This window comes from Zea mays, chromosome 6 (genome assembly GCF_902167145.1).
Source record: "Zea mays cultivar B73 chromosome 6, Zm-B73-REFERENCE-NAM-5.0, whole genome shotgun sequence".
Classification (NCBI taxonomy): Eukaryota; Viridiplantae; Streptophyta; class Magnoliopsida; order Poales; family Poaceae; genus Zea; species Zea mays.
The window spans coordinates 11,622,596-11,636,826 of NC_050101.1; positions in this window are offsets into that span (position 1 = coordinate 11,622,596).

Below are 14,231 nucleotides of genomic sequence, written 5' to 3' on the forward strand. Positions count from 1 at the left end.
TGGCAAATAAGCCCCTTGATTTTTTAAATAGAACCCGCCGTCCTCGGCGACAGTAATCTGAGTCTAGAGATTATTTCTATGTTAGTCCCCGAGCTTTCTGAAATTTGACGCCCAATCCAGAGAAGAATAAAAATAGAGAAATAAATATAGAAATTGGTTTTTAATATGAAATAAATTCTAGAAAATTAGGAAATTCATATTTAATTCATTTTAATTCCAAATTGATCCAATCCAATTTCTATAATTTTATAATATTATTGTTCATCACCTAGAGTCTCTGTTTTGGCATGAAAACTGTAAGAAAATTTATTTCTCATTTAATCCTATTTCAAGCACATAAAACCTTTGGAAATTCATAACTTAAAATCCATAACTCCAAAATTAATGATTCCTGTTCCTAGAATCTTAGTATAATGTGTAGATTATTATTGTGTATTTTATTTATATGTTTGATGTGATGTTAATTTTTGCTATACTATGTATGTTTGTATTGATGCGAATAGACGAGCAAGCTACTGTGGATCCTGAGGTTCAGCTGGTAGAAGTTGCTGAGCAGGAGCTCATTGAAGGCAAGTTGTGCCCTTGATCACTTATTTTTACCTAGCCATGTTCTTATTATTCACAATGATCTCTATAGATTAATTTTGATGGGATCCAATAGGTTACCCCAGTTTTGGCTATCTTTATACCTTGTTGCCACTGAATATTTTGGGTAGTACTTGCTATTGCTTATTGTGGTTTTGGGTATGGAGATACACTATTCATGATTACACTTTTATTATCTGTTTATTATTACTGTTCATGTTAAGATCATTATGTTAATGGGAACATGGAGCGACCACTCGGGAAAACAGTACTACCACAAGGGTTTAATGGGACGCCATTGGCTGATTAACTAGGAAAGCTAGTGGATGACTACCTTACCCGAAAGGGGCAAGGACAGTAGGGGAGTGGTCAGTGTAGGGAGGTCCTTGGGTTGATTTTGCTGCGATGGCGGTCAGGCGAGGGATTCCTGCACTGGAGCTTCCTATAAACTGTGACGGGTTTTCTGAAACTAGTGGAACTTTGTAAAGGCCTCGTAGTGTTACCCTGCCTCGCCTCCTCGGTAGAGGTGTATGGGATTGGCCGTCTCTTGGCAGATGGGTAACATAACTTATGGGTAAAGATGCGCAACCTCTGCAGAGTGTAAAACTGGTATACTAGCCGTGCTCACGGTCATGAGCAGCTCGGACCCTCACATGATTAATCTATAGAATTAAAACTCAATTTGTGATTTTGCATCACATTGGGATTATTTTATTATTACCTTTACTTATATTTACTAAGGTTTGATATTTACTTATACTTAGTAATTGCTAATAAAATTTTGACCAACTTATAAAAGCAATGCTCAGCTTGAACCTTTATTTTGTTGATCAGCCTTACACTTCACTTAAACTCCCACCTTTGGTGAGTTCAAACACATTATTCCCCACGACTTATTAAGCTATGAACGTGTGTGAGCTCACTCTTGCTATCTCACACCCCCACAGGAGAAGAACAGGTGGTCGAAGAGGAGCCGCCTAACATTGAGGCTTTCGACTTGATCTAGGTGGCGTCTCCCAGTCAGCTTTGTGGCGCCAGAGAATAATATTTAGTTCGCTTTATTTTATCATTTATTTTTGTAAGAATTCTGCTATGTAATAAGTACATTTATGATTTTTATGACATTTATCTCTATGCACTCTATTATTATGGGTGTTGTTCTTCCTTGGCGCACATATGAGATGCTCCCGGATTTGTTCCTTAAATCTAGGTGTGACAGGTAACATGACTTGTGGGTAAAGATGTGCAACCTTTGTAGAGTGTAAAACTGGTATACTAGCCATGCTCACGGTCATGAGCAGCTCGAACCTTCACATGATTAACTTATGGAATTAAATTCAATTTGTCATTTGCATCGCATTGGGATTATTTTATTATTACTTTTATTTATTATTATTATGGTTTGGTATTTACTTACACTTAGTAATTGCTAATAAAAATTTGACCAACTTATAAAAGCAATGCTCAGTTTCAACCTTTATTTTGTTGACCAGCCTTACACTCCACATGAACTCCCACCTTTGGTGAGTTCATACACATTATTCCCCACAACTTGTTGAGCGATGAACATATGTGAGCTCACCCTTGCTGTCTCACACCCCCCACAGAAGAAGAACATGTGGTCGAAGAGGAGCCACACAATGAAGAGTTCGACTTGATCTAGGTGGCGTCTCCCAGTCAGCTTTGTGGCGCCAGGGAAATAAGATGTAGTTCATTTTATATTTATCATTTATTTTATAAGACTTCTGCTATGTAATAAGTACATTTATGATATTTATGACATTTATCTCTATGCACTCTGTTATTATATGTGTTGTTCTTTCTTGGCGCACATATGAGATGCACCCGGCTTTGTCCCTTAAACCCGGGTGTGACACATTAATAACCATGCTCTAAGTCTTATTGATAGTCACCTAGATAGGGATGAAAAAGCGACACTTGAAAATTAAACACTTAAAACAAAACTTGAACCTGAATTAGCAGTTATAATGAGAGATAATGTAATTCTACAAAGGGAGAAGAGTTCTTTTGCTCTTGTTGCTCTTATAGATGTGGAATTTACTTGAAGAGAAACCCAAGTGACTTAGAATATGACATCAAAACAAGAGAACCTAGAGGGAGGAGAGGGAAGAACAAATCGCAACATAAGTAAGAACACAAGAGGACACAACGATTTGTTTTAATGGTGTTCGGTTCCAAAGAACCTAGGTGTCCCATAGGACAAGGTCTCTCTCAACCCTCTCAGACGATCACAACGATCATGCTTGAGCCCTCATATCTTCTTGATAAGAGACAGCCTCTGCAAGGCCCTCCACAGAATCAGAACCTCTTGCTAGCCTTTACAATAAAAGAACAAGAACAAAATCACAAGCCAAGAGCTCAACACAACACTACAAATGCATATCACACAAGCATGCCAACCTTCTCTCTCTCTCTAAAAACATCTGTCAAATGTGGTGTTTGGATCTCTTGGAATAACTTGGAGGTCTTGCACTAGTGTTTGGGAATGAAAGCACAACTCTTGTATCACTTGATGTCGAGGATAGGCTGTTTGGAGGGGGGTTATAGCTCAAAATCCCTCAAATAGTCGTTGAAAACAATCAGGAAAATTTGGTTTCCTCTTATGCACTGGTGAAGGACTGGTGAGGCGACCAAAGAGGGGTAAATGGGAGCCAATCAAAATTTGCTTCTAAGAACTAAAATTGAGCACTTCAATTGAGATGAAGTAAACGCTCAAGCTAAAAGTGCATCAGCTAACTAGTGACCTCGTGATTTCAAAATGTTCCTAAGACCCGATGTCTCTCTAATTGCTCATTACTTGTTTTTTGCAATAGCTTATGATTAGTGAGATATTATTCACTTCTGTCATCTTATTGTTGTTCTTTCTAGGTTGCATACTCATCTTAGCTCAACCTAGGCTAGAGAATTTATATCTTTTGTCATTGTTGACAACCTGCCTGTCTAGGCAAGCTGATCCAACGAGGGAGTGGAAAGTGTGTTTTCAAAGTTTAGCACGGAATATCAAAAGCTTCGTTAATCTCCTGTGTGTGGGCACTGTACGGGGGTATTTATAGGTACTCGAGTGGCCGCCTGTCCCTGTAAAAGACGTTTAGACCCTCGAGTACCCAGTTTATCCTCGGAATATTCCCACGAGGGGAGGTTACAGATAGTCATTAAGGTAAACCCTATTACAGACACAACCCTTATCGCACTCGTTGTTGCGGGGCCCAACACTATGGGCCAAATTACACATGGGCCTCCCCCGGCGGTGAGGACGCGGATGGTCCATATACATTGGCAGGGCCTTCGTCTTGCAACACGAGAACGAAGGGGGTCACGCCGGTCTTCGTCCAGTCGACGTCCTCGGCTTGTTCTGGCGTGTTGTGGATACAGCCTTCGTCTGCGCGACGAGTAGACGAAGTCGTAGAGCAAAGGGTGGCATGTTCACCTTCGCTCCAACAGTCGTACTGATTAAATTTCTCTAGTGTTTATTATTTTAGTCAAAACCGTCTATTCACCCCTATAGCCGGTGTCCTAGATCTTACAATTAGGTGGGTGCTCTCCACCATCCGGCTGGAGTTTACCTACGATAGCGTGTGATAGAGGGCGAGGCCTGATCTTCCGTGAGGTATGATAACTTGATTGGGTGGAGATCTCGACGTTGATGATCTAAGGTTCCGAGCGAACAGATCCTCGCAATCACTACACAACTGCTTCGTTAGTTATCACCCGTGACACACGAATGACATCACCAAGAAGGCTTATCCCTAAAAGCGCAATCAAGAACACTATCAAGAACATGATGAACACAACTAAACTGTGTTGATTATGAGTTGGGGTCTCACAAACTGATGAACGACGACACTGTTCGATGACATAATGAATCTAAGAAAAAACCCAAACCTAATAGTGGCGGCTATTGCTACTTGAAAGTCGCCTAGAGGGGGGTGAATAGGGCGAAACTAAAATTTACAAAGTTAATCACAACTACAAGCTGGGTTAGCATTAGAAATATAAGCGAGTCCGAGAGAGAGGGTAAAAAATAAATCGCAAGCAAATAAAGAGTAAGACACAAGGATTTGTTTTACCGAGGTTCGGTTCTTGCAAACCTACTCCCCGTTGAGGTGGTCACAAAGACCGGGTCTCTTTCAACCCTTTCCCTCTCTCAAATGGTCACTTAGACTGAGTGAGCTTCTCTTCTCAATCACACGGGACACTAAGTCCCCGCAAGGACCACCACACAATTGGTGTCTCTTGCCTCGGTTACAATTGAGTTTGTCACTAGAAAGAATGAGAAAGAAAAGAAGCAATCCAAGCGCAAGAGCTTAAATGAACACAAATGTCACTCTCTCTAGTCACTATTGATTTGGAGTGATTCCGGACTTGGGAGAGGATTTGATCTCTTTGGTTGTGTCTAGATTTGAATGCTATAACTCTTGTAATATGTTGGAAGGTGGAAAACTTGGATGCAATGAATGGTGGGGTGGTTGGGGTATTTATAGCCCCAACCACCAAACTAGCCGTTTGGTGGAGGCTGCTGTCGAATGGCGCACCGGACAGTCCGGTGCGCCACCGGACACTGTCCGGTGCGCCAGCCACATCACCCGGTCGTTAGGGTTCGACCGTTGGAGCTCTGACAGGTGGGGTCTTCTGGCTGTTCGGTGGTGCACCGGACAAGTACTGTAGACTGTTCGGTGTGCCTGTTGCGCGTGCTCTGACCTCTGCGCGCGCAGGCGCGCATTAAATGCGTTGCAGTCGACCGTTGCGCGTGAAGTAGTCGTTGCTCCGCTGACACACCAGACAGTCCGGTGTGTCACCGGACACTGTCCGGTGCATACACCGGACGGTCCGGTGAATTATAGCGGAGCGGCCTCCATTTTCCCGAAGGTAGCGAGTTCAGCGTCGAGTTCCCTGGTGCACCGGACACTGTCCGGTGGTGCACCGGACAGTCCGGTGCGCCAGACCAGGGCACACTTCGGTTGTCTTTTACTCTCTTTGTTTGAACCCTTTCTTGGTCATTTTATTGGTCTATTGTGAACCTTTGGCACCTGTAAAACTTATAATCTAGAGCAAACTAGTTAGTCCAATTATTTGTGTTGGGCAATTCAACCACCAAAATCAATTAGGAAAAGGTGTAAGCCTATTTCCCTTTCAATCTCCCCCTTTTTAGTGATTGATGCCAACACAAACCAAAGCAAATATGGAAGTGCAGAATTGAACTAGTTTGCATAATGTAAGTGCAAAGGTTGCTTGGAATGAAACCAATAAGTATTACTTACTAGATGAGCATGGATGGCTTTTCTTCTTATAAATATTTTGGACCACGCTTGCACCACTTGTTTTGTTTTGCAAAATGTTTTGGAAATTCTTTTCAAGGTTCTTTTGCAAATAGTCAAAGGTAAATGAATAAGATTTTGAGAAGCATTTTCAAGTTTTGAAATTTTCTCCCCCTGTTTCAAATGCTTTTTCCTTTGACTAAACAAAACTCCCCCTTAATGAAATCCTCCTCTTAGTGTTCAAGAGGGTTTTAGATATTAATTTTGAAGAGGGTATACCAATTTGAAATTATATCAAAATAAGATACTAATTGAAAAACTTCTTTTAATACCAAATAAAAGACTACATTTTTGAAATTGGTGGTGGTGCGGTCCTTTTGCTTTGGGCTAATACTCTCTCCCCCTTTGGCATGAATCGCCAAAAACGGATACTTGTGAGTGAGATATAAGTCCTTCTAAACTACTCTCTCTCCATTTGGATAGAAATAAAGGAGTGAAGATTATACCAAAGTTGGAGGGGTGTGCGGAGCTACGGCGAAGGATGAATGATTCGATGGAGCGGAGTGGAAGCTTTGTCTTCGCCGAAGACTTCTTTTCCCTTTCAATCTATGACTTAGCATGAAATGGACTTGAAAAAACACATTAGTCATAGCACATGAAAGAGATGATCAAAGGTATACATATGGGCTATGTGTGCAAAACATCAATAAAAATTTCTAGAATCAAGAATATTTAGCTCATGCCTAAGTTTGGTAAAAGTTTGTTCATCCAATGGCTTGGTAAAGATATCGGCTAATTGTTCTTTGGTGCTAACATATGCAATCTCGATATCCCCTTTTGTTGGTGATCCCTTAGAAAATTATACCGAATGGCTATGTGTTTAGTGCGGCTATGCTCAACGGGATTATCCGCCATGCGGATTGCACTCTCATTATCACATAGAAGAGGAACTTTGGTTAATTTGTAACCATAGTCCCTAAGGGTTTGCCTCATCCAAAGCAATTGCGCGCAACAATGGCCTGCGGCAATATAATCGGCTTCGGCGGTTGAAAGAGCCACATAATTTTGCTTCTTTGAAGCCCAAGACACCAGAGATCTTCCCAAGAACTGGCAAGTCCCCGATGTGCTCTTTCTATTAATTTTGCACCCTGCCCAATCGGCATCAGAATAACCAATTAAATCAAATGTGGATCCCCTGGGGTACCAAAGGCCAAACTTAGGAGTATAAACTAAATATCTCAAGATTCGTTTTACGGCCCTAAGGTGAGCTTCCTTAGGATCGGCTTGGAATCTTGCACACATGCATACGGAAAGCATAATATCCAGTCGTGAAGCACATAAATAGAGTAAAGAACCTATCATCGACCGGTATACCTTTTGATCTACGGATTTACCTCCCGTGTCGAGGTCGAGATGCCCATTGGTTCCCATGGGTGTCTTGATGGGCTTGGCATCCTTCATCCCAAACTTGGTTAGAATGTCTTCAATGTACTTGGTTTGGCTAATGAAGGTGCCCTCTTGGAGTTGCTTGACTTGAAATCCTAGATAATCTGCAACACCCCCATCATAGACATCTCGAATTTCTATGTCATCATCCTACTAAATTTCTCACATGTAGATTCGTTAGTAGACCCAAATATAATATCATCAACATAAATTTGGCATACAAACAAATCATTTGCAAGGGTTTTAGTAAATAAAGTAGGATCGGCCTTTCCAACTTTGAAGCCATTAGCAATAAGAAAGTCTCTTAGGCATTCATACCATGCTCTTGGGGCTTGCTTGAGCCCATAAAGCGCCTTAGAGAGTCTATAAACATGGTTAGGATACTCACTGTCTTCAAAGCCAGGAGGTTGCTCAACATAGACCTCTTCCTTGATTGGTCCATTGAGGAAGGCACTTTTCACGTCCATTTGATAAAGCTTGAAGCCATGGTAAGTAGCATAGGCAAGTAAAATGTGAATTGACTCAAGCCTAGCTACGGGTGCATAGGTTTCACCGAAATCCAAACCTTCGACTTGTGAATATCCCTTGGCCACAAGTCGGGCTTTGTTCCTTGTCACCACACCATGCTCGTCTCGCTTGTTGCGGAAGACCCATTTGGTTCCTACAACATTTTGGTTAGGACGTGGAACTAAATGCCATACCTCATTCCTCGTGAAGTTGTTGAGCTCCTCTTGCATCGCCATCACCCAATCCAAATCTTGAAGTGCTTCCTCTACCCTGTGTGGCTCAATAGAGGAAACAAAAGAGTAATGCTCACAAAAATGTGCAACACGAGATCTAGTGGTTACCCCCTTATGAATGTCGCCGAGGATGGTGTTCACGGGGTGATCTCGTTGGATTGCTTGGTGGACTCTTGGATGTGGCGGCCTTGGAACTTGCTCATCCTCCTTGTCTTGATCATTTGCATCTCCCCCTTGATCATTGTCGTCTTCTTGAGGTGGCTCATCCTCTTGATCTTCTTCTTCATCATCTTGAGCCTCATCCTCATCTTGAGTTGGTGGAGATGCTTGCATGGAGGAGGATGGTTGATCTTGTGCTTGAATGGGCTCTTCGGATTCCTTAGGACACACATCCCCAATGGACATGTTCCTTAGCGCGACGCACGGAGCCTCTTCATCATCTAATTCATCAAGATCAACTTGCTCTACTTGAGAGCCGTTAGTCACATCAAACACAATGTCACAAGAAACTTCAACTAGTCCAGTGGACTTGTTAAAGACTCTATATGCCCTTGTGTTTGAATCATATCCTAGTAAAAAGCCTTCTACAGCCTTAGGAGCAAATTTGGATTTTCTACCTCTTTTAACAAGAATAAATATTTGCTACCAAAGACTCTGTAATACTCAACTTTGTATGCACAGAATACAGAGTGAATTCCTCATTTCATGTGCCATATTTGCATCATAAAAAAAGCACACATGTAATTAAGAAGGATTAATTGAAACAAATAATTCCAAAATAAAATAAAGTGCATTATATTGGAGTTTTTGTTTGTGCACTTAATAACATGGGTAAAAATATATAAATAAAAATATTATAATGAGGGGAAGATTTAGATTAAAACATAAATTTGAATTTGGGGATTAAGAACCTATTTTGGATATTTAAGAATGAGAAATAACAAGGGAAGGAGGAGAAAGAAAATATTATACAAATAAAAATAAATAGATAAATATATTATTCTTAAACTAGGATTTGAATTTGGATACTTAGCTCAAATGTGAGGATCATGATAGAATTCAAAATTAAATATGAAATCAAGAAAAGGAAAGGGAAAGGAAATCAGAAATGGTAAAAAGAAGAAGTGCTGGGAGAACTCGGTTGGGCCCAATTCTGGCCGGCAGGCCCAGCTTCCTTCCCCCTCCGCGTGGCCCAGCAACTCTACATTTACCCACGCCAGCCCACCTCCCTTCACCGATGGACCTGTGGGTCCCACACGTCAGCAGAGTTACCGCCCACTCCCGTTACCTCTTCGTTCTCTGGAGTGTGGGCCGAACCGGCCAGACCGCTCCCCTCCAACGAACATCGCGCCTGGCAGGATCGCGACGGAGTCCGCGAGCACGTGCAGCTCGTGGATATGGGCACCTGCTCGCAGAGAACTGCGGGTGCGTGAGCCTATAAACCCTGGGGACTCCGTCTTAGTCGCTAGGGACGAGTGAATCGGGTTATGGTGTCCGTATGGGCCGGGTTCTCGATCTCCGGCGCACGCGCCGCCGTGCAGTATCCTGCAACCCGTGTGCTAGCGCCGGAGGTTGGCGAAGGTCCCCTGACCATCGATTGAGGAGAGGACGGCGCCGATTAGAATGGGGATACCGTTTCGGGGTGTGGAATCCCGACCGTTGAGATGTAATCCAAGGGCCAGTAGCGGATCGTGGATCATAAAACCGTAGTCGTAGATCTCAGATCATGCGATCCTGGTTGCGTACCGGTTCGTTATAGGGTTCATCTAATCTGAACCGCGGGAATCAGATCGGACGGCTAGGATAGATTGGTACCCCTTCGGCTCTGGATTCTTGCTAAAGAGACCCTGGGGTTAAAAGATATTGACCCGCGGTCCACCTGAGGGTAGTGCTGTGTCTGGGTTATTTTTACGCCTGGGCCCCTGACTTCTCTGGAAATCGAGGCCTGATCCAGAATTGTTTTAAATCAATTAAATGAATTAGAAATTGGATTTTTAATATGAAAATAAACCCTAGAACTTGTATAAATCATAGAAAATCCATTTTTAGTCCAAATTGAGCCATTCAAATTTCTAAAATTTTGTAATAATATTCTCTACCATTTAGTGTCTCTGTTTTGTCATAAACTCTGTTAGAAAATTTATTTAACATTTAATCCTATTTTAATCACATTAAATCTTAGGAAATTCATAACTTGAAATCTATAACTCCAAATTTAGTGATTCCAATTCCTATGATTTCATTTTAATGTATAGATTTTTACTGTATATTTTATTTGCATGTTTGATGTGATGTTAATTTATGCTATACTATGTATGTATTGTGTTAATGCGAGTAGACGAACAAGCCACTGTGGAATCTGAGGTTTAGCAGGTAGAGATAGCTGAGCAGGAGCTCATTGAAGGCAAGTTGTGCCCTTGATCACTTCTTTTTACCTAGCCATGTTCTAATTAATCATAATGATCTGCATAGGTTAATTTTAATGGGACCCAATAGGTTACCCTAGTTTGTCTATCTTTATACCTTGTTTACCACTAAACTTTTTGGGTAGTACTTGCTAGTGCTTTATGTGGTTTTGGGTATGAAGATACATTATTCATGATCACACTTTTATTATCTATTTATTATTACTGTTCATGATAAGACCATTATGTTAATTGGAACATGGAGCGACCACCCGGGAAAACAGTGCTACCACAAGGGTTTAATGGGACGCCTTTGGCTGATTAATTAGGAAAGCTAGTGGAAGACTACCTTACCCAAAAGGGGCAAGGGCAGTAGGGGAGTGGTCAGTGTAGGGAGGTCCTTGGTTGATTTTGCTGCGATGGCGGTCAGGCAAGAACCCTGCATTGGAGCTTCCTATAAACTGTAGCGGGTTTTCTGAAGCTAGTGGAACTTTGTAAAGGCCTCGTAGTGTTACCCTGCCTTGCCTCCTCGGTAGAGGTGCATGGGAAGTCGCGATCCCTTGGCAGATGGGTAACATGACTTGTGGGTAAAGATGTGCAACCTCTGCAGAGTGTAAAACTGGTATACTAGCCATGCTCACGGTCATGAGCAGCTCGGACCCTCACATGATTAATTTATGGAACTAAATTCAATTTGTCATATGCATTGCATCGCAGGTGATGTTATTACTTTTGTTTCTATTTAATTGGGTTGGTATTTACTTATACTTAGTAACTGCTAATAAAATTTTGACCAACTTTAAAAGCAATGCCCAGCTCTAACCATCCTCTTTGGTAAGCCTTACACTTCACATGAGCTCCCACCTTTGGCGAGTTCATGCACATTATTCCCCACAACTTGTTGAGCTATGAACGTATGTGAGCTCACTCTTGCTGTCTCACACCCCCCCACAGGTTAAGAACAGGTACCACAGGATGAGACGCATGGAGGATGCTGTGACGAGTTCGTGAGAGGTCTAGGTCGTCGTCTCCCAGTCAACTTCGGGTTGCTGGACCGTTGTCTCCTTATAATGTAATTATTTATTTTGTATAGAACTCCTGTTATATAGTAAAGATGTGACATTCGATCCTGTGCCATGATTCATCATATGTGTGAGACTTGGTCCCAGCACACCTGGTGATTATGTTCGCGCCCGAGTTTTGGACCCCTGAAACCCGGGTGTGACAGAAGTGGTATCAGAGGGAAATGTTGACTGTAGGACGAAACCTAGATAGAAATGGACAAACCCTTACCTACTTATCTTATTCTGATTCATTCTACGCTCACCTTACTCTGATTCTTTCCATACTTATCTTGATCCTGTCTCACCTTCTACTGTTCTACTCTGATCATTCTTACCTTTTCTACTCTTAGACAAGATGGATTTCACACCTTGGAATCCCTACCCCTATGACATTTTTTTTGAGATAGGAAGCCTAAGACAAAATTAAAACTATTTTCTCTATTAAAAATGTTGGTTGATTGTTCTGATGATCAATGCCTGATTTGCTTCTTTGATTGATTGAGATATTATATATGGACATCTTAGCATGTGCCAGCATAAGGTAATAAATTAGCTATGGTAGGTAAAACATTAAACTGCTTAGCTAATAAATCCCCCAAAGTAACATGATTTGTAATTACTGCCTTGTCTACTGCTCTCTCTTACCATACGTATCTAACTCAGATGGTCAATACCAGGAGGGGTGGTGGAATTGATTTGCCTCCTAATCAACACACTCGAAGGATATATAGACAACCTCAGCCACAGCCTGCAGAGATGAATCCTCCACCAGGCGGAGTTGACCCACTGGTTGCTGCTCAGATGGCGGTGATGCAGCAAATGGCGGACACTATGGCTGATATGCGTGCCCAGATGCAGCAAGAACGCCAGGAGATGCGTGAGGAAAGAGAAGATATACGACAGGAGTTGCGCCAGGAGCGAGAGGAGATACGCCAGGAAAGGAGGGCACAACAACAGCAGCTGCAACAACAAATGCAACAACAGCAGCAGCAGCAGCAGCAACAAGTACCACTGCCTCCTCCACCACCACCAGTTCCACCTCGTGATAAGCACCGGGAGTTCATGAGTCATAAGCCACCTACATTTGCTAGCTCACATGATCCACTGGACGCGGATGATTGGCTGAAGTCCATTGAGAAGATGCTGAGTATTGCACAGTGCACGGACCGGGAGAAAGTTCTTTATGCCTCAGGTCGTCTGACAGGTCCTGCTGCTGACTGGTGGGATTCTTATACTGCTGCCCACGATGCTGTTGATACTATTACTTGGGCAGAGTTCAGTACACAATTTAGGAACTACCATATTCCAGCTGGTATGATAAAGATCAAGAAGAAGGAGTTTCTGTCATTGAAGCAAGGTAACATGTCAGTCAGCGAGTACAGAGACAAATTTATTCAGCTGTCGAGATATGCTCCAGAGGAAGTTGCTGAGGATGAAAGAAAGCAGGAGCACTTTATTGAAGGACTTAATGGACCCTTGCAGTATGCACTGGTTGCACACACCTTTCCATCATTTCAGAGACTACTGGATAAGGCTCTTGCTATTGAACACAAGCGTGTTCAACTGGGTGATTTGAAGAGGAAGGCTATCTCACAGGGACAGGGTAGCAGCAGTGTTCGTCCTCGCTACGTACCGCCACAGGGTACACCGACTCGACCAGGAGGACCACGCCCAGTTCAGTATGCTCCACAGGGCTCTCCACGGACACCTACTCGTCAGGCCACTCCCACTGGCACCCCGACGAGGTCTACAGGACAGAAGACTGGCCCTACATGTTTCAAGTGCAGTCAGATTGGGCATTATGCTAATGCTTGCCCGATGGGGAATTCTGGTACACCAGCTAAGAACAAGCAACAGACCCCTGGCAAGGGATATTCTATAGCCAGGGTGAATCAAGTCAGCGTTGATGATACTCCTGATGGTGGTGACATCGTACTTGGTATGTTTTATGTTAATGCAATTCCTGCAACCATATTATTTGATTCTGGTGCTACACATTCATTCATGTCTGCTAGATATGCCAACACAAATGAAATACCACTACTAAATATGAGAAAACCCCTGATAGTAATTACACCTAAAGGGCCTGTTGAGGCGAATCAAATGACACGTAGATTGACATTGACCATTTTGGGTAGAGAATTTGGAGCTACTGCTATAATATTAGAGTCAAGCAGTATAGATCTGATCCTTGGTATGTCATGGCTAAGAAAGGCAAAGGCCGTTATAGCATGTGGTAGAGGTACCATAGAACTCACTACTGAAAGGGAAATGTGCCCTTGGGCCATTTCTAAGTATTTTGGTGATTGAATGCCAACACAAGTGCTTAAATGTGAATTTATGCTCATGGATGGACAAAGTGCAAATCAAAAGTAAAGGTATGTTTCTAAACCTTAGTATATTGGTTTTGTGTACTAATTGTCGGCGTTTCGAGACCGGGGGGTCCCTAAGCCGACGAGTGAGTGTGCTGCGTGCCCCAGCCCAGATGGGTCGAGCGCGTGGGCGAGCGCGAAGGGGGGAAGGAGCGAGGAGGCCAGAGTCCGGCGAGAGAGAGGTGGGAATCCCGCGGCCTTTGTGTTCATCCCGCGCCCAGGTCGGGTGCGCTTGCAGTAGGGGGTTACAAGCGTCCACGCGGGTGAGGGAAGCGAGCGGCCCCAAGAGAGCGCTTGTCCCCGTCCTCGTCCCCGCGCGGCCAACCCTCTCTAAGAGGGCCCT